Consider the following 24,090-nt stretch of genomic DNA (forward strand, 5'->3'; position numbering starts at 1 on the left):
TACTTTGCCAACAAAGGTTCGTCTAGTCAAGGCTATGGTTTTTCCTACGGTCATGTATGGATATGAGAGTTGGACTGTGAAGAAGGCTGAGCGCCAAAGAATTGATGCTTTTGAACTGTGGTGTTGGAGAAGACTCTTGAGAGTCCCTTGGACTGCAAGGAGATCCAACCAGTCCATTCTGAAGGAGATCAGTCCTGGGATTTCTTTGGAAGGCATGATGCTAAAGCTGAAACTCCAGTACTTTGGCCACCTCATGCAAAGAGTTGACTCATTGGAAAAGACTCTGATGCTGGGAGGGATTGGGGGCAGGAGGAGAAGGGGACGACAGAGGATGAGATGGCTGGATGGCATCACTGACTCGATGGATGTGAGTCTGAGTGAACTCCGGGAGCTGGTGATGGACAGGGAGGCCTGGCATGCTGCGATTCATGGGGTTGCAAAGAGTTGGACACGACTGAGCGACTGATCTGATCTGATCTAACTGTATCATGAAGTGTGAAAAAAATTACAACTCCAGATGATTCTCATTCCCGAAATATGATTGAGTATGAAGATCACTGAGACAGGCTTACGCTACATTGTTTGCTCATTTTAAGAGGTGAGCCTGAAATGTACTGGAGTAGTGATGTTCATAACATTTTCCAAGTAATACTCTACCAGCTGATTTCAATTATCCTGTATTATAAAAATAAAATAAGAACAATTGATAATCCAAGAGCAAATCTGTAAAAATATGTATAGACACACAATATACCAATATAAACCCTGATCCCAGAACTGTCGAAACATAGTCCTTATACCTCATCGTTCTCATATCTCTATAAAGTAAATCTACTCCTACTGCTAATAAAACAAGAGAAAAAAAACTGCAGCAAATGATGCCCCACACCATTAAACACAGAAGCCAGAGTGAGCCCGTAGCTTGGCGCCCACCTCTCATCCAGCCCAAAGACATCCAGTTTCAAGACCTTCTGTGACCTGTACCGCAGCCCCCCCCCACACACACACCCACAGGGACTCTCCAACCTCACCTGCTACGGCTCTCTCTCTCACTCTCACACTCTACTCCTTCCTGCTTGCTCTTTCTTTACAAGTCAGATGTTCCAAGAGCTTTGCACCTGCTTTCCTTCTGTCTGGAGAGCACTTTCCTAGATCCTTTAGACCTCTACTCAAAAGTCGCCTTCAGTAAGATTCTCTTTGACCACTCCATCTAACACCTCAAAACAGTTTGCCAACCACAAAACGTCATATCTCCCTTCCCTGCTTTATTTTTCCTTCTTAAACTCTTCTCACTAATTGAAGTATTGTATGTGTATCTTACCATTTGTTCCCCCAATGAAATGTAAACTACATGAAAGCTATGATTTCTGTTTGCTGAGGATTATATTCCTAGTACTAAGAACAGTGTCTAGCATATAATATGCATTTAATAAGTGTTGTTCAGTGCATTAGTTAAATTATCCTGAAAAACTGGAAACAATAAGAAAAACAGTATCTTAGAAAGAACAATGGAGAAGGCAATGGCACCCGACTCCAGTACTCTTGACTGGAAAATCCCATGGACAGAGGAGCCTGGTGCGCTGCAGTCCATGGGGTCGCTAGAAGTCAGACACGACTGAGAGACTTCACTTTCACTTTTTACTTTCATGCACTGGAGAAGGAAATGGCAACCCACTCCAGTGTTCTTGCCTGGAGAATCCCAGGGACGGGGGAGTCTGGTGGGCTGCCGTCTATGGGGTCGCACAGAGTTGGACACGACTGACGAGACTTAGCAGCAGCAGCAGTGGCAGAAAGAACAATGAGTTGGTAACGAGCCTGACAGAGCTATGTTCAGCTCAATAATAATCTCATAATATAAAAACACTCTGATTATTTAATTTATATGTAGAGTACATCGTGCGAAATGCTGGGTTGGATGAAGCACAAGCTGGAATCAAGATTGCTGGGAGAAATATCAATAACCTCAGATAGGCAGATGATACCACCCTTATGGCAAAAAGTGAAGAAGAACTAAAGAGCCTCTTGATGAAAGTGAAAGAGTGAAGTTGGCTTAAAACTTAACATTCAGAAAACGAAGACCATGGCTTCCGATCCCATCACTTCATGGCAAATAGATGGGGAAACAGTGGGAACAGTAAGAGACTTCATTTTGGGGGGCTCCAAAAATCACTGCAGATGGTGACAGCAGCCATGAAATTAAAAGACGCTTGCTCCTTGGAAGAAAACTATGAGCAACCTAGACAGCATACTGAAAAGCAGAGACATTACTTTGCTGACAAAGGTCCGGAAAGTCAAGGCTATGGTTTTTCCAGTAGTCATGTATGAATGTGAGAGTTGGACCATAAAGAAAGCTGAGCACCAAAGAATTGATGCTTTTGAACTGTGGTGTTGGAGAAGACTCTTGAGAGTCCCTTGGACAGCAAGGAGATCCAACCAGTCCGTCCTAAAGGAAATCAGTTCTGAATGTTCATTGGAAGGACTGATACTGAAGCTGAAACTCCAATACTTTGGCCACCTGATGCGAAGAACTGACTCATTGGAAAAGACCCTAATGCTGGGAAAGATTGAAGGCAGGAGGAGAAGGGGATGACAGAGGATGAGATGGTTGGATAGCATCACCAACTCGATGGACGTGACTTTGATCAAGCTCCTGGAGTTGGCGATGGACAGGGAGGCCTGGCGTGCTGCAGTCCATGGGGTCTCAAAGAGTCGGACACGACTGAGCAACTGAACTGAACTACTGTTTCCAAGTGATTACATGGTCTCAATAACTAAATAAGATTTCTGCCACAGCAACCCACTGCTATTCGACTTCTCAAAAGCAGGGGGAGGTTTGTGGCCGGAGGCCTTTAGATTGCACTGTGTCAAGGAGTGACACAGGCCGCCTAAGCTCCATGTTGAGATACCCACAACAACCACTAGATGGCAGCATTGAGACAAATACGCAGCAGAGGTTCTGGTAAGTCGGCCGAAGGCTGCGGAGCATTTGGACTTGGGTTTTGGGATATCACTTTGGAAAAAAAGGACAGCAAAAATTTTGCCCAGTGATCTCTATTACATGAGATTAAAACATGAAAAAAAAATAAATTTTGGACACAATCATTTAGAAAATCTTAAATGTAACATTTTCTAGGTGCTGAAAATACATCATGTTATTCCCATCTTTATTAAAGTACAATTTTAGTTTTTCCCACACTTGACTTTAATTTTTTAATACCACTATATACTTGTCTTTGTCTCTATGTTCTCATATCTTCTGAGGACCTCAAATCTATCTTTATGTCGTCTCTGTTTCTAAACACTGACATAAAGGATAATCAAGAATCTGTTTTAATTATTTCTTTCAAAACTGAACTGAATGATAAATTCTAGAACTGTGACCACCAGAATTTTCAAGGACAAAACTGTATTTGTAAACTTAGATTTATGATTTCAGAAACCTTTAAGTGATCATGTCACAGACTCTGAGATAATAAAGCTTTGTGACTTCTTAAAAGTTACAAATTCTCATTTTATGACCACTAGAAATGATTAAGACAAGTTAGCAGAGCCAATATTAAGAGTATGAAAGAAATACATAATTCATATAATTCCTTGAATTACTCAAACATGCACTAAGCAGTAATAATAGTTATATTGTTCTTCCTTAGACTTAAATACAAACTATCTATAAAGCTCTATAAAAACAGATTTTAAGATGATGAAAAGCTTCTGGAAATGATAGCAGCAATGGCTTCAAAACACTGTGAATATACTCAATGCCACTGAATTGTACACTAAAAAGTGTTTTATATTTTTATGTAAATTCTACCATAATAAAAAAATGAACAAAAAAAAATCAGTGGTATAGATGTTTCATATTCTCACAAGTCAGATAACTAAAGTAGGAAGGTCAAAATCGATGAAGGTGAGAAGCGACCACTATCCTCTGTCCTCATCTCGAAAACCTGTGTCTTTTGACTGTTCCTTAGAGCACAGAAATTAGACTTGGAGATACAGTTTTAATACTCCCCAAAATGAAAATGTTTTTAATCACTAATAACAAATTCTGGTAACTGAATTTAACCATGAGCCATTTTATTCTCATTGTACCTACCCTGAAGTTGGCTACCTTTTAATCGAATTACATGAAGACATCTCACCCTTAATGCCTTAAAGTTTTTCTTGTAAAACAAGTCTAAGCATGAAGATGATTTAAGTAATAAGGCCAAAAGTGATGAAGATGAGAAGAAACTACTATAACCTGCAATCAAGCACCACTCAGTCTCGAGCAGAAACCTCTCTCCGACCGCTGCGTATCTGACCCAGCTGGGTTCTGAACCACCACAAGCTGCCCTCAAATGCAGCCCCGAAACTTCCCTTCCTTGTATTTAACTTCTCCTCAAGCTGTGGGCCTCACCTACCTCTTTGAATTCTTCTAGTGGTTCAGAGCTATCTGTTTATCCTGTCTCTTTCTTCTCCTGCAATTACAATCAAGTAAAGTAAATTTAACTGCCAATTAACTTTCTTACATAGATATTTATTTCACACAACTTGAAACTTAAATAATTTTCAGCAGAGATATAATTTATTAGTTGATAACATGTACTGCTAAAGTATTGTTATGTATAATAAAGCGAAAAGAATGGCTTTGCTATATACATTAATAATAAAGTACCCAAAGGATAAAGAGGAGGTAAGTCTTAGCTTGGAAAAGAGGAAAACTGACTACTCTTAGGTACAGTATAGTGAAGGGAAGCAAAATGTTGCTCAGTGACCAAGAGCACAGCGAAAACAAATATTGCTAGGTTTTCAAAATACTATACAAAGAATAAAATGTCTTATAAAGGCTACTGTTTGGTAAGTACTGTAATATAAAATAAAATTTGGTAAGATAAGAGAATCAGGACTCACCTTTTCAAAGCACTTACAAATGTCAGTAAATAGAAAACAAAACCCATACAAAATAATTAGAAACCAATTAAACTGGTTTCAATTTTCACATTAACCACTTAACACACATACACACACAAAACTCTAAAGCAAGCTCTCTGAGAGAATGATTGCATGATTCGTTATTTCCAATACTAGAAGGGAAGGAAAGTGGCCCGTAAGAAAGAGTTCACTTTAGGGAATGTTGGGAGGCACTGTACTCTGTGGAGAACGCTGGACATTCTAACTTACGCTATCCTCTTCCAGCTGGGCGAGCCCTCCTCTCGGCCTAGCCCAGCTCTTCACGACCAATGGCCTCAGGCGAGCTCATGTTTCTCCCAAAGCCTTCCCAACAGTTTGGAATTCAACCTGTCTCCATCTTTTCCAGAAAGACAACCCTAGTGTTAGTAGTTCAGTTGTACCCGACTCTTTGTAACCCCAGTGGACTGCAGCCTGCCAGGCTCCTCTGTCCATGGGATTCTCCAGACAAGACTGGGCTCCCATTTACTCCTCCAGGGAGAAAGACAACCCTAGGTAAGCAGCAATTACCCTAGAACTCTTAATTCATGTCTTAAGTGCCTTGCACACAGTATGTACTAAATAAGCATTTATTGAAATTAAAACACAACGAAATTTTGCTTAGCTCCAAACAGGTTTATCAGTTACTTACTCAAAGCCCTCCAAGAATCAATAACCTTCAGGGGAGATATACTTGGGCAGGATTTAATCCCTTCAAATTCTTCAGCACCCCGTATGCTATTAAGTACTCTATGGTTGCTTATTAAACATTTTTTCAGGACAATCTTTTCCTTAAATGTATACAGTTGTAAAAGAAACACAGTAATAAAACAACATGAATGGCCTGGAAAAGAGTCCATTCTCTACTATTTATAGTCTACAATAAGGTAACCTTGCATAATTCTAATCAGTTCCAACATAACCAATTAGCCATTACAAAGCTTTAATAGGGGTACTAAATTGAGTTCGTTTATAATGATGAGTTCATTCAATGACTTCTACAATTAGATATAATAACAAGATCATTGGGGAAAGAAAATAAGTTAATGATATAATTAGATCAGTAATGATCAATTTCAATTTACACTTTTACTATGTATATAGATTACTGCACATTTAGATGAGAAAGCAATCATCTGTCAAGACAGTATAACAACTTTTTGTTTCTTAATCAGAGGTGATATCAAAAATGATAATATGCATATTTGCTAGATTTAAATTCTACACTAAAAATCGTAACGAGTTGTCTTTTTTCCCATATTCCCCAGTTATTTGAAAGCTCTGCTTTCTGTTGGTCAGACGTATCAATTTCCTCATTCATCCAAACCCGACCCTGCCAAGTTCTGCCTGCCGCTCCCTTCCTCTGTGGCCTTTCCTTCCTACTTCTGTTTCTTTTATACACCCAGGGCTCTCCCCTAACTCTGAGTCACGTCACCAATACAATCTTCTGCACAGACTGACCAGTCTTTCTTTGATGTATTTCTGCACACTACTACCAGATCGTCCACATCGTGGGCGTGTGTGAAGCTGCTCCAGTCGTGTCTGACTCTTTGCAACCCTCTGGACCGTAGCCCACCAGGCTCTTCTCTCCATGGGATTTTCCAGGCAAGAATCCTGGAGTGGGCTGCCATGCCCTCCTCCAGGGGATCTTCCAGACCCAGGGATCGACCCAGGGATCGAACCCAAATCTCTTTTGTCTCCTGCATTGGCAGGAAGGTTATTTACCTCTACTGCCACCTGGTTTAATCCTCCTAAAATACTACCATCTTTAACCCAGTTACTTGCCTGGCTCACACTTACACACCCCCTCTGCCAGCTCCTGTCACTGGTATGCCATCCCTCCACCACACACCAAATGCCTTTCTCACACTATCTTCGTCTACTCCCAACTACTCACTTGTCTTCAAATGTCATACTCAATGCTCTTTCTCCAGGTTATTTTACCCCATCCCTCGAAGTTCTCTGTATCCCTGCCTCTAAGAATCAACTCAGTAGAGCTCAGGGACAGACTGGGTTCCTTATTTACAGCATCACATTGGCCATGTCACATAACTCTTTGCTGCAAAATGGTACAACATACCTACCTTTCAAGTTACCAAGAAGATTAAATGAGATAAACTTACGAGACTGTAATTCAAACATAAGCACCTAAAACAGCTGATTTCTTATACCCCACTTCAAAACTAAATCTATCCTGCGAAGTTTACCTCTGTTAAGTGACTATTTTTAAGTCAGAGCAAATTTTTGTTCTGACTCCCTCAAAAGGCTCAGTGATTAAAATTTTCTATGGACTAACAGACTTTCTATATATGGCATTTATTTGCATGACTGTATTAAGTTTTTTTTTAAGTCTTTCTGCACACACAATTACCACTTTAAAAAAAAAAGAACTCTACAGGAACTTGAGTATAAGAGCATTAGCAAAAGAATATTTTCTATGCTAAAAATATACAAAAGCGATGGTTTACAAGGAGAAAGATGTTCAACAAGACTTTTGTGTTCCCTTACATTTTTTAAGAGACATTTATTGACCAGCATTTATTCTGACCAAACTAAGGTCTAAAATAAGTAACAAATTGGCAAACAGCGTCATTTCCTCAAGTGCGACCCAAAACACTAACTGCCCCATATCTCACACAACATGCAGTGTACTGCTACTGTCGGTCTGGAACTGGAAGGGCCTTCAAAAACCACTACACATGCACTTTACCAAAAACTAAAAACACTGCCAAAGGCTATACACGACTAGTCAAGTGATTAAAGTTAACACTCAAAGTCAGGTATATATTCTAAATTCAATAACTAGAGTACTAACTCTAGTCAAAAGCTTCAACTTAGTGACTCAACCTAAAGATACAATAATTTCGTAAAAAAAGAAAGACCTTACAGATGGAAAGACTGAGTTTCCATCACTGGTGAATAGTAACGGTATCACTAATAATATGATGCGGCAGAATTTAATCTTACACACTTAAAACGGAAGCTGACCAAGGGTCCTCCCCTGCCTTCAACGAGGTGCGTCATCACAGCAACGAGAAATCAATCTCTGGGAACCCCCGGCACCCAGGGGTCAGGACGCGGCACTGTCACCGCCGTGGGCCAGGGTTCAAACCCTAGTCAGGGAACTGAGATCTCGCAAGTAGCACAACAAGGCCAAAACCAAGCTTGTTTAAAAAAGGAAAGCAATCTTTTACCTCTTTTTCCCAATTCCAGAGATTGATTAGGGAGGGTATAAGAAAAACAAAAATGCAGAAGCCAGGGCAGGTCCCTGCTAAAGAGAGCTCTTGTGTTTTAGCATAGCACCTTAGAGTCCTGGTAAACAAGGAAGGCAAACTGCCTGCCTAAGAAACCCAGAGAGAGGGTTCTGACAGAGGGTCAAGGAAGCGGAAGGAGGATGGAGTGTGGAGAAGGAGGTGGCCGGGAATAAATTCCAAGAAGCAGGTTGGTCAAAGGACTGTGAAGAACTGTGTAACACTCCATTCTAAGACTGTTTCTATGCTACAACAGAAATCTTCAAACTTGCACTCCACATGAAAAAGAGAAGTGAGCAACTTTTCAGTAATGAAAAAAACAGTGAGGGAACTTCAGTTTGGTTCTTCCCGGAGCAGCACAGAGGGCCACTCAGGGAGCCGCGGCATGACGACAGTGCGACGGCTCAGAGCCCGGCCCGGGGCATCGGGGGACCTGCGCGGCGGGAGGCAGGAGCCGCCGGGGAGACCAGCCTCACTGCTGTGGCTGCAGTAGGAAAGGCTCCCCCACCTACAGGTTCCAGGACCGCCAGAAGGAAGCGAGAATGCTTATTACAACTTGGTTGGCGTCTTCATTTTTAGTTTTAATAGAAAACTTTATCTTCATAAAGTTATCATATCCTTGTTTATAAAGTTAGGTAAGCAAGAGAGAGAAGACAGTAAAATTCCCCCTCCTCTTCCTCTCCGACAATAAGCACTATCCACTGAGCACCCGAAGCGCTGTCATATACACTTTACAGGCACCAACACGTGTAGACCCAACAACCACCCTATGGGGTAGGGACGCTGATCACCGTTTTCCAGATGAGAAAACAGATCCCAGAAAGATTAATGCGGCAGAGCCCAGACAGAAACCTAGGTATGCTGGCCGCAGAGCCTGCGTGCTTCAGTCTGGAACTGTGCAGTTTCTGTTCATACACACTGTTCTCAACTTTTCCTCTATAGACAGTTTAAAACACACGCATAAATAGGCTCATATGACATATAATGTATAATCTTCTTTTTGTTACATTTATTTCCACATCAATAAGTCTAAATCAACATCATCTTTCTAATGGCTAAAAAACATTCATTACATATTCTAAGATAACTTAACCAATCCCATATAGATGAACATTTAATGCTTCGAATATTTTATTATACCCAATACTATAATCAAATACCCTTATACATACATCTTTGCTCACTTTGCGGACTGTTTCCTCAGGATATATTTCTTGACCTGGAATTGCTGGGTCAAAGAAGTGCTCCTTCCTAAGATTTCTGACACACGCTGCCGAGTGCATTTCAGCGAGGCTGGCTCCCACCGGCAGTATCTGTGCCAGCCAGGAGGCTGTCGTCTCTCAGCTCCATGCTCACCCTCAGGCGGCTCTGTAACGCTGGGCTCAGAGGGCCCACTTCACTTCTCCTCACTCCACCGCCTTCCCAGGAGGCCCCAGAAACCGGGGCGCAGGAGGGCGAGCAGACAGTGAGCGGCAGAGAGTGGACGTGCCCCTTCCGGCCTGTCTCGGGGCCGGCAAGGGCCGGCCGAGCAGCACAGTTGGCTGCGGTCTGCAGCTGCTAACAGCTCTCTCAGAACCACCTCCATCCTCTCGTGATTCCTGCTTTCCGACTGCATCCTGACTGATATGTCATCTCATATCTTTTCTTAAAATTTTAACTTAATATTGGAGCACACTTGCTTAACGATGATGTGTGAGTTACAGGCATACAACAACGCGTGTTATCTCCTACCTTAGTAGCATGTCTATCTTCAGGTCAGTGTTCTGGACGGAACTGTATCCCTCCAGGATTCATATGTTGAAGCTCTAACCCTCAACAGGACTGTACCGGGAAACAGGACTCTTCAGGAGTTAAAGTTAAGAGAGATTACAAGAGTGGGTCCCCAAGCCGAGAGGTCTGGTGTGCTGTAGGAGCAGGAAGAGACCCCAGGAGTGTGTGCACCCAAAGAAAAAGAAGGTGACCGTCTGCGAGAGAAGGGGAGAGGCCGCAGGAGAAACGAGCCCCGCTGGAGCTCTCACCGTGGCCTTCAGCCTCCAGAACCGTGAGGAGAGAAAGGTCTCCGTTTTGAGCCACCCAGTCTGTGGGCTTCTGCACGGAAGCCTCAGATGACTGGCAGGTAAAACGACCTCACCAAGCCTCAGCCTCAGCGCACCTCCACTCGCTACTGTCCGCAGCACCTACTACGCAGAAGGACACTGAGTGTGATGCTGGGGAAACAAGGACAACAAAACTAGTTCCTTGCTTCTGGGTCTTAGAATCTAGTTGTAAAAACAGAACATACACATTAAAAATACATTAGAATACAGGTAACACAAGAGAAGGAACAAGTACCCTGAAAACACTATAGTTAAAGGCACCCAAATGCACCTATTTATAATAATGCTTTCCTGAAATGAAAAAAAAAAAGCAGGACTTCATCTTATTTTTTAAAGGTTTATATAAATCTTTCCTTAATAGCTAAAACCATTTTCTTCAGACATGGATTTAAACAGTCTCACCAAACTATAGAAAAGCATAAAATCTAATTTCTCTACAATCACTGACACATTTTACACAGTTCAGATACTCAACTTCATTAGCAGTCTTGAAAATAAGAACCGCAAACTTCCAGATCTCATATCATCTTCTTTAATTCAACACAATAAATAAACGGCATCACTTCTGTTCTAGAAGGGTCTATCTGCAATGCTGATCTACGGTTAAAATTCAGTACTTCTCTCAGCTGTCTTCAAAGTCCTTTGAGGAGACATCCCTCTTCCTGAAGAACAGATTTTTTTTTTTTTAAAGCAGTGTAATAAGCTCAGGGAGGTACCAGGACCGTACTTCTCTACACCACGCAGAGGCTGCCCAGGTACACGTGTACTGATGCTGTTGTCTTCACACCCCAAGCCGGTATTCTATCAAACTAAACTCTCTCTTTCAGATGTCAATATGTTTCATCCTCAACACTACCCCATAACAGTATAAATAAAGCCTGAAGTGTTTCACAGGCATGAAGCCTGAGGCCAGCAGCTTTTCAGAAGAAAGAACAGTGTCCTGAGGAGGAGAACACGGTGACGTCAGGCTCTACACGGCGAGCCCTAAGCACGCAGACCACACACACCAGAAGAGCCGGGGAGGCGAGCCGGAGCAGCCAGCCTGGCTCACGCCACACGTCTCTGGCAGACACTCCACTCCTTCTGCTGCTTTCCAAGCCGGCGCATCCATCCATGTAATGTCACCAGGTCGCAGGAGGGAGCGAGGCTGAGAGCAGGGGGAGGAGAGAAACTGCTGTGCAGGCTGCCCGCCCCTCCGCACACGCCGCTACTATACAAAGCGTGTCTGGAAAGCCAGTGCGCTGCCGCTGCACAGATCCAAATGCTGCACACGCACACACACAGGTGCACTCCACCCAAAGAACAACTGCAGAAGACAGAACTGTCTTTGGAAAGAAGAAAATCATAAAGTCCTAATCCACGAGAAATGACTCCCTTCTGAAACTGCTGTCAGTTCTTGGAAAAAGGAAGGGGACAGGGAGGTATTCTATCCCGTGCGCAAGCAACTAGCGTCCATAGAAAGAGCCTGAGCCGGCCTGGCCCATGCCCAGTGCAAGCACACGCCGCCACGGAAAGAAACCTGCAACACTGCTGAGGAGCACAAGCATCCTGTGCAGCAACAACCACCTTACACACACCTGACGCAGTTACCTTACACACCTCACACAGTTACCTTACACACCTAACAGTTCCTTGCCAGTAACTACAGAGAATAAAAACGAACCTTAGGAAACAGTTCAGATGCCCCAGAAATGTAGTATATGTAGGAAAGTTTGCTGTTCTTAGCACTCCGGAGTGTGTGTGTGTGTCTGTTGTGTACACAATAATACTGAAACCAAAACTGGAACTGAAATATGAAAGTACAGATCAGAATTTAGAGCTCGTAGAAACTCAACACCATTAGTTTCAATAAATAGACACTCCAACCCCATGACACATTATATGAGTCACTGCTACCAAATGCAATACATGGAAAAAAAAAAAAAAAAAACAAACCTGAGTATTTATTTAACCTGAGAAACTAATCTATTTTAGTCTAAAACCAAAAATGACTTTTCAAGATCAAAATGCTGTATCTCTGAAAATAGCATACAATCTGCCCTTAAGAATGTGTCATAAGAAACAAACAGGAAATAGCGTGTGTTGAAATCAGTGGTTATAAATAACTCTGTTCTACACTGACATAGTTTATACACAAAAATACAGTAGCTTCAACCAACAGTTGTGTTTAGGACTTCCTTCAATTCGAATTTTAAAATCAGCTAATTAAGGAGACAGCTTGACAGGAAGCTATCCAAGTTCTGTGGTCCAAGTTCTCCAACGAGGGGCAACTCCACCTCTCATGTTCTTCATTTGTAAAATGAAAATATTTGCCATGGTTATCTCTAAAGGCTCTTTCAGTTCTTAATTTCTAAAAGTACAGGTATTTTAAACACAAAATAGTTTTGTGTTTAGTAGGTTTCCTACTTCCAAGGAGCTCATAATCTAGTTAAGGGTAACTGCAATGAGTAATCATAAATGAATTAGCAAATAACGTAAGACAGAGACAGACGGGAGGAGTGCCATGACAGGTGGACTGGTCAATGAGGCGCTGCGCTGAGTCCTGACTTTAAGGGTCCAGCGTCTGAAGCGAAGTTGAAGCTAACTTCAAAACGGAGCAAAGAGTTCTGCTGGGACCAAGAGGTGCATTAGGATTCAAATTGTTAACTCCATAACCCCAGTCAATTAATTCAAATTCCATGTAGTCATTATTTCATTATCTGAGCTCTACTGACAAGGAAGATATTAAGCTTTCAGGTTTAAAAGGTGTTAAACATTGACAACATAAAACACATTTGCAAATTTTGTATTACTTAGCCCCAGATACCTCAGCCTAGTCTGAGTGATTTACACAGAGCCAGAGAGACTAATAAAAGATTAGGGCAAGTGTGAGCATGACAAGCTTGATTCATAGATAGTAAATCATAAAGCCCAGCTCATTAGGATAAATAATTCAAAGTTAACATTTTTAACGCCAAAAACCCCTAAAGCTTATAAGCAAAAACAAACCCTGTCCTCTCGTGATAGTTTCTTTAACGCTGTGCTTACCTGAACTTTCCATGATACTTTCTGTGATGATGAAAATGTTCTAGATCTATGCTAACCAATGGCCACATGTGGGATACTAGGTACCTGAAACGTAGCTACATTAGTTTTTTATTATTTTTAAATTGAATTAGCTACATGCAGTTAATGGCATCTGCATGGGTACCATTCTAGAAATCTGTATAGAAGGAAATCACATTTTAAAACTGATAAAGCTTTAGTTGATTCATAAAAAGATTACAAAAATTGAATGCAACAATGTCTACAGAGCAAATTTTGACCGTGAAAAACACTTCTGACGAACTCTCTAGTGTATGACTGCGTGCGCTGTGCCCTGTGCAGGCCGTTCCTAGTTCCAAGGGCCTTCCATCACATCTTCCCTCCCATTTACTGTAACGCTAGGGTTCAGTTTAGCCAGCCGCTGAAAACACAGCTAGTTACCTCTACTCTAACTTGTCTGACTTGATTAAATGAAACCAAATGGTAACCACTAATTACTCTGAATTAAAACACAAAGAGGCATTGTCGCTACTTTATATAGGAATATAATTTTAAGTACTATTTTTAATGTTGTTATCTCAAGAAATTTCACAATAACTGTGATTCTCAGTGAACAACCATATATAGTTCTATTTATTAAGGCGCATATAACAAGGAAGTTAAAAAAAAAACTAAGAAAAGGCATAACAAAAGTGTCTTCATTAAAAATGTTACATATAAGGTGGCCCTAAGGTGACTGTGCGTGTGTTTTACAATCTTCATACAACTTTTAATGTATTTTTCTGTTTTCCCACAAAACATTTGACATTCACATCCTTTGTCAAAAGCAAAAATCTTTTTAAAGAAAAAGAACATGTTTACCTAATTTAAAAAGGTAAACCCAATTCTGGAGTGATAAGTTTATCTTTATAGAATCAGTCATGCTACATACTGTCACAGCTATTCATCTCAATTACAGATTGGAATTGCAAAAACGAAGACAAAATTCTACAGTGCGTACTTGGCTATAAAATTCTGCCCTCCCTCTAATTTAAGAGTTCCAATTTGCTTCACATAAATAAGACTCAAAAGCTACTCAAGGTCTATCTTTCCAACCTACTTGCGCATGTGCATGACAACCATCAACAGACAAACTGGCAGGAAGTTGTGAAGGGAAAATCCTACGCTAGTGCGGAAGACACTCAGTGACCTGCTGGCAGTGGGCCAGACGCCTGCAGATCACACAGCCCATGCGTTCTCCCATGAGTGAACTTTATAGCAAAGCACAAAACTAGTTTCCTATGGGAAAACAAAAAGAGAATTTGGTTCAGATCCTAGGATTTCGACCTTATCCGTAAGGCATCTCCTAACTGGGACAGATCTACAGACCCCTTGGCTGGCTGTTGACATTCAGTCCTCAGAAAGACTACGGGAAGCCAAGAGCCCTGCCTGGCTCCCTCTTTCACCCTGTTCTTAACTGAACTTTCTATGATACTGTCCGTAATGATGAAAATGTTCTCAGTTCAGTTCAGTCGCTCAGTCGTGTCCAACTCTTTGTGACCCCATGAACCACAGCACGCCAGGCCACCTGTCCATCACCAACTGCCGGAGTCTACCCAAACCCATGTCCATCGAGTCAGTGATGCCATCCAGCCATCTCATCCTCTGTCGTCCCCTTCTCCTCCTGCCCTCAATCTTTCCCAGCATCAGGGTCTTTTCCAATGAGTCAACTCTTCACATGAGGTGGCCAGAGTGCTGGAGTTTCGGCTTCAACATCAATCCTTCCAAAGAAATCCCAGGACTGATTTCCTTCAGAATGGACTGGTTGGATCTCCTTGCAGTTCAAGGGACTCTCAAGAGTCTTCTCCAACACCACAGTTCAAAAGCATCAATTCTTCAGTGCTCAGTTTTCTTTATAGTCGAACTCTCACATCCGCACATGACCACTGGAAAAACCATAGCCTTGACTAGACAGACCTTTGTTGACAAAGTAATGTCTCCACTTTTTAATATGCTGTCTAGATTGGTCATAACTTTCCTTCCAAGGAGTAAGTGTCTTTTAATTTCATGGCTGCAATCACCATCTGCAGTGATTTTGGAGCCCAGAAAAATAAAGTCAGCCACTGTTCCCACTGTTTCCCCATCTATTTGCTATGAAGTGATAGGACCGGATGCCATGATCTTAGTTGATATATGCTAACCAATGGCCACAAGTGGCAAGCCTCCTCCCAACCCAAAGCTCTCAGGCTCAGAGCACCCTACCCCACCTTGGAACAACAGACTGTCACCTCCCCATCACTGGGATCTGCAGGAAGGTCCAGGTTATAACTGTTTTCTCAGCACCCCCTTTCAGCTCAGAAACACCCTGCTTTGGATGTCAAGTTACATGATCACCTTAAACCTCCCTAACTTGGGAGTCATCCCAGGCAGGTTATAAACGTTTTGTGTTCTACTGCATCTCCAAACATTCTTGACTTCAGATTCTCTGTCTGGAACTGCCCAGAGCTGATTAAGAGAGCAGCAAATAAATGGACCATCCCAAGAAAAGTGCCAGAAAAAGACAACACAAGAAGCTGAACAGAAGCTTCCCAGGGTAAGCGCGACAGAGCAACATGAAGGTGAGTGTTATTACTGGTGTTTTCAAACACCTAGTTGGCCCATAACATGGCCACACCACACTAAGTATTAGAGGAGAGAGTGCTAATCAGACTCTTCTGGCTGTTCTTTTAAATCAAGATTTTAAACTTAGTTGAGACCAATGCCTACAAATAACCCTTAGAAATTATTTCTATTCAAATAAAAATAATAAATATTATGATTAATATCAGAATTAATCATTATTACTAGAAAAACTAAAAAAAAAAAAAAAATTAAGTGTGGCATCTTAACAGAGGTTCACTTGGAGCCTATTGTGGCGCCCCACGCTGACAGAGTACTAAACCCGAGTCAGGCCAACTGTAAAAGGCATTCTGATTCATTCATTCAAAAACCCTCACGTCCCCCACATGCCCCACGCTGAACGAGAACCGGAGACACAGAGGCAAATACAGCAGTCCCCAAACTCAAACTAGGTAGAGCCTGGCGGCAAAAAGGCAAAATCCAAGAGAGGAAGATGGATCAAATGACTCTCGGCTGTTATAAGGAGTACTGGGAAGCAAATAAAGAGTTTGGAAAGAGATGGGAAAGGAGGAGGAGCTACATGCCTTAGAAAGAGGACCTCTCCGAGGTGGTGACACTCCAGCAGAGGCCTATGGTAGAGAAGCAGCTACGCCCTGGAGGGGTAAGTCACTGCACGCAGAAACACACAGCAGGTGCAAAGGCCTCAAGAAGAGTTTGGCAAATTGAGGAAACTGGAAAAGAGAAGTGTGGTTACAGAGCAGCAAGCAAGGGTGCTGGTCTGGATATGCAAGAAGAGGGCTATGCCTTAAAGGAAATCAAGGAGGACTTCTTGTTCTCTGGTTTTGATAGAGAAAGGGTGGATTTACTGATATAAAGAAAACTATGGGGAAAAGGAGAAGGAAGAAATCAAGAACCTGTTTTGTTCCCATTACACTTGAGTTAAGATGTCCAAGTAGGGCAGAGAGACTGTTTTACTGATCTGCATATGCCTTCATGCTGAAAACCCAGGGGTTTTCTGAACAAAGTCTGAAGAGAGGATCCTTTTTTTCCTTCAAGGTCACGAGGGTAGAAGGATCTGAGTTCTAAGAGACCTACAACCAGTGAGAGAAAACCTGTCTGAGACAGGAGACCACGTAACCAATTCAAAGAGAGTGGCAGAGCAGAGACGCGAGAACCCACAGTCCTCTAGTCTTAGACCAGCTGGCCAGAGAGCCAGCTCCCTCCCTCTCCTTCAGTCTGCTCACACGCATGAATAAATCACTCTTTCACAACCCTAGACCTGACCAACACACCCACCACAGGCTTATTTGGATTCTATCTCTTTTACATGGTAAATCTATTAGGAGCTCGAAAGGACTCAAGTCTTTTTAGTTTTAGAAGCTCAAAAAGGAAAGTGCTCAGCAATGAAATCTGAGAAATTCTAAGGATTACAAAAGCACCGGCATCTTCCAAAGTCCCTGGGGCCCAGGATGAGCTTGGGGAGAACACAACTGTGAAAAAAGGAACACACTCAACTGAGAAAATACCCCAATTTTTAAAATGGTAAAATACATGAACAGACATTTCACCAAAGAAGATACAAATAAGTAAGCACATGAAGATGCTCAACATGACTAATCACTAGGAAAATGCAAATTAAATCACAATGATATATCTTATTAGAATACATTTTTTAAATGACAATACCAAGTGTTAGAATGCAGAGCAAATGAAACTCAAACATTGCTGGTAAAAATGTGAAACAGCACACAGCCACTGTGGAAACAGCCTGGCAATTTGTTATAAAGGTAAACATACCTTTGTCATTCAGCCCTGCAGTCTCCCTCCTAGGTGTTTACCCAAGTGAAAGGAAAACCTATAGTAGCAAGGTGAATGACTGCTCCCAAAGATATTAGGCCTTGATCCCAGGAACCTGTAAATGTTAATTTATTTGGAAAAGGATCTTTGCAGATGTGATTAAATGAAGCACTTTGATAATGCATTTATCCTGGATTACCATGTGAGCCATCATATTTATCCTTATGAGAGAGGACAGAGGGAGACAGGACACACACAGAGAGCAGACGCTGATGAGGATGGAGGTGGGGACCGGAGTGACCCTACCCCCTAAAAAATGTGTGTGGCAGGGAGAGGGGCATAAGCTTTAGGCACCAGAAATCTGTTAACTACACCATGATGAAACAAAGTAGCTGTGATCTATTGAGCACTTTTAACTGTATACTTGTACCGTATAGCATTATTTAATTATTACAGAATGCCTACAGTATCAATTTCTCAGTTTCACAGATGATAAAAATTAGGCTTAGAAGAAAACAGTCTGGCTAAGACATAACAAAAGAGTGAACACCACTCTTTACTGCTATGAAAAAAGGTACATAAAAAACAATGAGCTAGGGACTTGGGATCTATTCCTAGAAAGCTGTGTTACCCCAGAAACTTAAGGTAGCTTTCCAGGTCTCAACACAACCTTTGAAACAAGTGAGAAGGATTACTTGTTCCAAATCTAAAGTTCTGTTATTTATGAATACCACCATAGAGAAATATTTTTCTACCCTGTAAGCAACCAAAAGGTGCCTTACCTCTAAGTCAAAGGTTAGCAAACTGTTTCTGTAGGAGGGCAGAAAGTATTTTTAGGTTTTGTAGGGCACGTAAAGCCTGTGTCATCTACAGCGTAGTCTCTCTCTTTTTTAATAACCCTTTAAAAATATAAAACTGGCTAGAAGTCCATATAAACACAGGTCCTGGACAGGATTTGGCTCACAGGCTGGGCCTAGTTTGCTAACCCCTGTTCTAAATCAACTGTTTTGAGGCTATTTTGAATTGAAAGAGAAGAATGATGGACAAGGGGAGGGGCATGCGGACTTCCTTATGGGCATTTCTGTTTAGAAGCAGGACATCCAGGTCACTGCCTATCTAGATGTATCCCTAAGCACAGCCTTGTTCTTTTCCCTTCCTCAACCACCTTCCCACGTCACTTTTTAAATTTTTAAAAAATTTTACTTATTTTTCTTTTTTTTGGCTGCACCCTGCAGCATGTAGGATCTTAGTTTCCCAACCAGAGATCAAATCCACACCCACTACATTGGAAAAGCACAGTCTTAACTGGGCCAGGAGGGAAGTCGCAACATCAATTTTTTTTTAGTTGTATCTTTCTAACTATAGTTATGTAGCCATTTGATCTAAAAAGAAATAAAATCATCTTGAAGAGTACTTGGTGTTGCTGAACTTCCTTCCCCCTGTGCTTCCAGGTGTATTTATCACCCAATAACCTATTTCTTACCAAGAAGTGGTAAATACATGCGGTGATAAGCATGATAAAAATACTACTGGTAAAGAAAAAGTCTAGGGGTTATCAATTCACCTCGACTGATTCACTGCATACTTACTGAATACCGACTATGTGCCAGGCACTAAGTAAAAACCAGGAAACAAAAAGAAAGCTCTCTTGGAGCTTACGTTCTAGTAGGAGGAGACGAACAAAAATAAAATACACAGTATGTCAACTGGCGGTAAGTACTATACACAGAAACAACACAAAAATGGCCCTAGGGAGTCCCGGGAGTGATGGTGAAGCCGCAATTTCTACAGGGCAGTCAGGGAAGAAGGGGAGGGAGCCAAGCCATGCAAACACTGACTCTGGAGACCATCCCCGCCCACAGCCACTCCCAGAGATCTCTGCAGACGTCACTTTACCCACAAGGCCTCTCTCAGCACAGTCTGGTTTTTCCTCGTTGCATGTGTCTTATGACACATGGTATCCTTAACTTTTTATATCTGCTATTATTTTTACTGTCTACACACACAGACACACACACACACACACACTCCTCCTGAAGTGAGCTACATAGGGTGTTAAGTTTTAGGCTTTGCTCACAGATAAATCCCAGAAGTTGAGGACGTTATCTGGTACACAGCAGGTGTAACAGATACTGCCTGGGGGCTGAGGGGGTGGTGGTAACGTTCCGAGTAGAGGGCCCAGCACGTGCGAGGGTGCTTCTGCAGGGACGTGCGGGGACAAAAGCAGAGGCCGGTGGCTGGGGGGCAGCAGAGGCGGAGCGCAGCAGGACGCACACCAGGAAACGTGTGCTACGTGGAAGGAAAGGGTCTGGGAAGCCTTCACACTCTCTAGAGCAGAAGTAGAAAAAACCCATAGGCCGCATCAAGCTTAGCACCTGCTCCTGTGAATAAAGTTTTATTGGAACTCAGCCATGTCCATCTGTTCTCATACTGCCATGTCTGCTTTTACACTACAATCATCAACAGAGAAACTTGACACACTTTTCACACTTACTGAGCAAGACAGTAAACCACTAGATGGTTTTTAGCAAAACAGTCACAAAATCTGATTTAAAAAAAAGTCCTCTGACTGTGTAGACGCGGGCGGACAAGGACGAAAGCAAGGAGATGAGGAGGAAGCAAAGCGACGGCCAAGCCATGCAGTCTGGGCAGAGAGCAGTGGGGAGCGGAGGCGCGTGATGGGCTCCGCTGTGCGTCCTAGCGCGCGGTGCGGCAGGCTGCTTCTGGAAAGGGCCAGGCTGTGAGTGCGTTAGCTCTACAGGCCACAGCAGCTGCAACCACGTTCGCTGAAAACTACCCAGTTAGTCGCTCAGTCGTGCCCGACTCTTTGCGACCCCATGGACTGCAGCCCACCAGGCTCCTCTGTCCATGAGATTTTCCAGGCAAGGATACTGGAGTGGGTTGCTTTTTCCTTCTCTAGGGGATCTTCCCAACCCAGGGATCGAACCCGGGTCTCCTGCACTGCAAGCAGATTCTTTACCGACTGAGCGACAAGGGAAGCCTTGAAAACTACTCAATTCTTCTGTTAAGTGTGAGAGAAGAGAGAAGCCATGAACAAGTGTGGCTGTGCTTCAATAAAACTTTATAAAGACACTGAAATTTGAATTACATATAATTTTCACCAAGTATGAAATATTATCCTTTAAATTTTTTCAACCATTTAATAATATGTTTAAAAACATTCTTACCTCATAGGTTGTCAAAAGAAGTGGGGGCCAGTGTGGTTGGGGCTGTAAATCACCAACCTGCACACTGAGGGCAGAGCCAGAAGCGTTTGCCGCTGGACTGCAGGTGACACGTGAGAAAAAGCTGTCAGGCGCACCACCAGTCTGCTAGTTAGAGCTCCTACAGAGCTGCCCCACACACAACGCAGAGCAAAAGCACTTCTGTGAGAAGGCTGTGACTCTGGTAACGAGCTACTACGCCATTCATAGTCACTGTGCCCATGCTACAGCTATCCAAGGCCAAAATTCACAGAAAAATCAACTGAAGGCAAATATACCAGGAAAAACAGCCACATTTTTAGCTTGAGATTTAGGAAACTATGCTCTTTCTTAAAATACATACAGAGAGAAGTCTCAAGCTACCAGGGTTATTTTTTTTTTTTAATATATAAAATCAAATCAACAAATATACCTTCAATCCTGAAATGCTGATGCTGATCATGAAACAGCATGATCAGTTTCTGTTTCCGTTTTATTTTGAGTGGGGCAGAGATCATAGCTGTCAGACAAGGATAGACAGGACAAAAGAACAGCAAAATAAGGGAAAAAGATACATATGTAGATATACACACACACACACACACAAAGAAAGTCAGGGATGCGTTAGTCAGTTAGAATGAACAGATCCACATACAAGGGAGACAGAAACTGAAGCAGAATAACATACTTTGGTACATGAGATGATTAATCCTGGCTACAAATTCAGGATTAGGGTAGGTCAGATTACAGGCTCAAGCCTCTTTAATTAGCTGAGGAATCACTGTTCGTAATTCTTCAACTACTCTTTGTCCTTAAGCCTCAAGAGACAATTTCAAATGGTTGAACCACTGCATGAAGGGAGACACTACGGCAACAAGAACAGAGCAGGCTAGAAAACTGTCCAGTCAGTCAGAGATGCTCCACCAACGTCATCCACAAAGACACACCAAAGCCTCCTGTACGCGACACATCACACCCACAAATTATCGGTCCAATGAGGTCAGGGCCACATCTGTGCCCCTTCTGTACTCAAGAGTCCCAACTCAAGCGAGCAGTCCTGTGCTACAGGAAGCAGTACTGCAATCCACACCCCTTCAGCCCGTGCGAGCCGGGGGGCAACAGAGCTGGGAAGCGAGGAGGGCAGATGAATCAGGAGGCAACTGCACGAACAACCTTCCGGGCACCGCAATCGCACTTAACAGCTATCCCAGGCGATCGACAGTGTTGAGACACACAGGCAGCACTTGACAACTGAACACAAAGCCCTTCTTGCCATAAATGAGGACACGGATCACTGCCACACATAAAGCAAGTAATCTGCCTGTGAGCAATAGAAAGACGAGCACTTTCTCCTCAAGGCGCTTACAAATGAGCACATCTAAAGAAGCCTGCAATGCCAGTTCACAACTTCCTGTAAGCTTTCTGGGGACATTTCAATTCCTAGAATATGTATTAGTCTATCTTCCGAACAGAACAACAGGTGATTAAAAAGGCTGAGCTAAACACTTACGTTTAAGAATATTTTTCTTCATTTAAAAGTTTTTCTTAAAAAAAAAAAAAAAAAAGGCACTTTGATTTAATCACAATTTTGTTTTAAACATTTTTTGTCCCTTTCAATGCCATAAAAAAACTGAACTGAACATCAATTTATTCCTGCTCCAATAATCCAAACAGCCAACAAGTCTGATGTTCATTTAAGAACTAAGAGATTGCAGAGACTTCTGCTCATGGACATACACAGACGCCCTAGCCACAGGTTTTTCTGATTGACAATGACTGGCTCCTTTTCCCCCCTTTAAATATTAATAACTCCCACAGACATTTTACTGCAAAAGCAGGCAAGAGCAAAGACTCTACCTGCCACTAACAACCAAAAGGCCAGGATCTGAAAGCATATTAGAGCCCCAGACAAAGTGTAATCGCTGTGGTTCCTAAACAGATCTCAAGGGCAGTAAGAGGTGGGAAGGTGCCTTGCCTTATACAAACAGGCTTATTTAAGCAGAGTGAAAAGGTGTAGGGTGGGGATTCCACAACGCCTTTAATGTGCTTATGTGAACTATGAATATGCGCTGTTCCTAAACTCACTGCGACAGGGATTCCTCTGTTCTCGGAACACAAACTCAGTAACTGGTACACCAAGGAAGCAATTTGGAAAACACAACCCTCTTCTGCTTACTGTTTTAAAATTAGTATTAAAACGGAGCAATAAAAATTAACATCAAGGCTCATCAAAGATTAAATCTTTTCCTCATAACAAATATACACACACCTTATACTTTAACAGTCCTTTCCAAAACCGTGGATTTACATACGCATATCCGTGAAAACACCAGCATGAGGACACGAAGCACTTTCAACATCTCTATAAAAAAAAGCAACTCGAGAGACCGACAGCTACAAACACAAGAGCCAAGGTGTAAGATAAGAGTCAAAGAGAACTGCAATATGAAAGTGACTAGTCTATTATTTAAAAAAAAAAAAAAAAGGAGGGATATTAGTGAAATTTGAGATATACAAGTAGATAGCGCTATTACAAAGGTGAGAGGTACGGGAACAGAAGAAAATTTTTCTCCAAGGGTAACATTTAAAGGTCAAAATTCTGTTCTTAATCAGGGGAAGAAACCATTTAGAAGCCTTCACATTTTTAAAAATAATAAATGCAATGATTTAATGAGCACAGTTGTTTAAAATATACTGTGTGTGCTACTAAACTATCCAAATAACTCTGGATCCCTGAGGGGGCAAAAAACACTAGCGCTTTGGTACTCATCTGTATGTCCAATCCCCCCGCTCCAGTTCTTTCCAGACTCTTGTTACCTCAATGTTTAATGTAAACATATTGTAAGTGTTCTTATTTAGATATATTTTATCATATATTAATCTTGTGCAAACAAGAAAGAAAAATGTAAGCAAAATTACGTGTCTTACACCTTTCTTGCATTCAGAGTTCACCTCTTCTGGAACACTCTCCTGTTGCGAGTCGTCCGTGCTCATTTTTTGTTGGCGGTTTTTGTTCATCTACAGCATCACTCTCTGAACCATCCGGGGTCAGTGATGCAATAATTCTTAAAGACTACTTCACTGTGGTCTCCAGAATGTTCTTCCAAGCTAGTAACCCGTTCCTCCGGGTTTGGATGTGGACACTTTCTTAACCTCACCAGAAGGCGTCCACAGAAGGTTTCCTGATAAACC

General features: G+C 42.2%; 1 protein-coding gene across 3 annotated transcripts in view; it reads right to left on the minus strand.

Annotated features, from left to right (window-relative positions):
- KAT6A (lysine acetyltransferase 6A) overlaps positions 1–24,090 on the minus strand; it is a 108,872-nt gene that overhangs the window by 59,674 nt on the left and 25,108 nt on the right. The window contains exon 1 of one of the 3 annotated variants that reach the window (XM_070781485.1): positions 4,404–4,435. The exons of the other annotated variants lie outside the window; for them this stretch is intronic. The gene's annotated coding sequence lies outside the window, so the exon portion shown is untranslated. Of the gene's footprint in view, positions 1–4,403; positions 4,436–24,090 lie in introns of those variants that run through there. 3 annotated transcript variants of the gene reach the window in all.

Source organism: Bos indicus, chromosome 27, assembly GCF_029378745.1.
Source record: "Bos indicus isolate NIAB-ARS_2022 breed Sahiwal x Tharparkar chromosome 27, NIAB-ARS_B.indTharparkar_mat_pri_1.0, whole genome shotgun sequence".
NCBI classification, from domain to species: Eukaryota; Metazoa; Chordata; class Mammalia; order Artiodactyla; family Bovidae; genus Bos; species Bos indicus.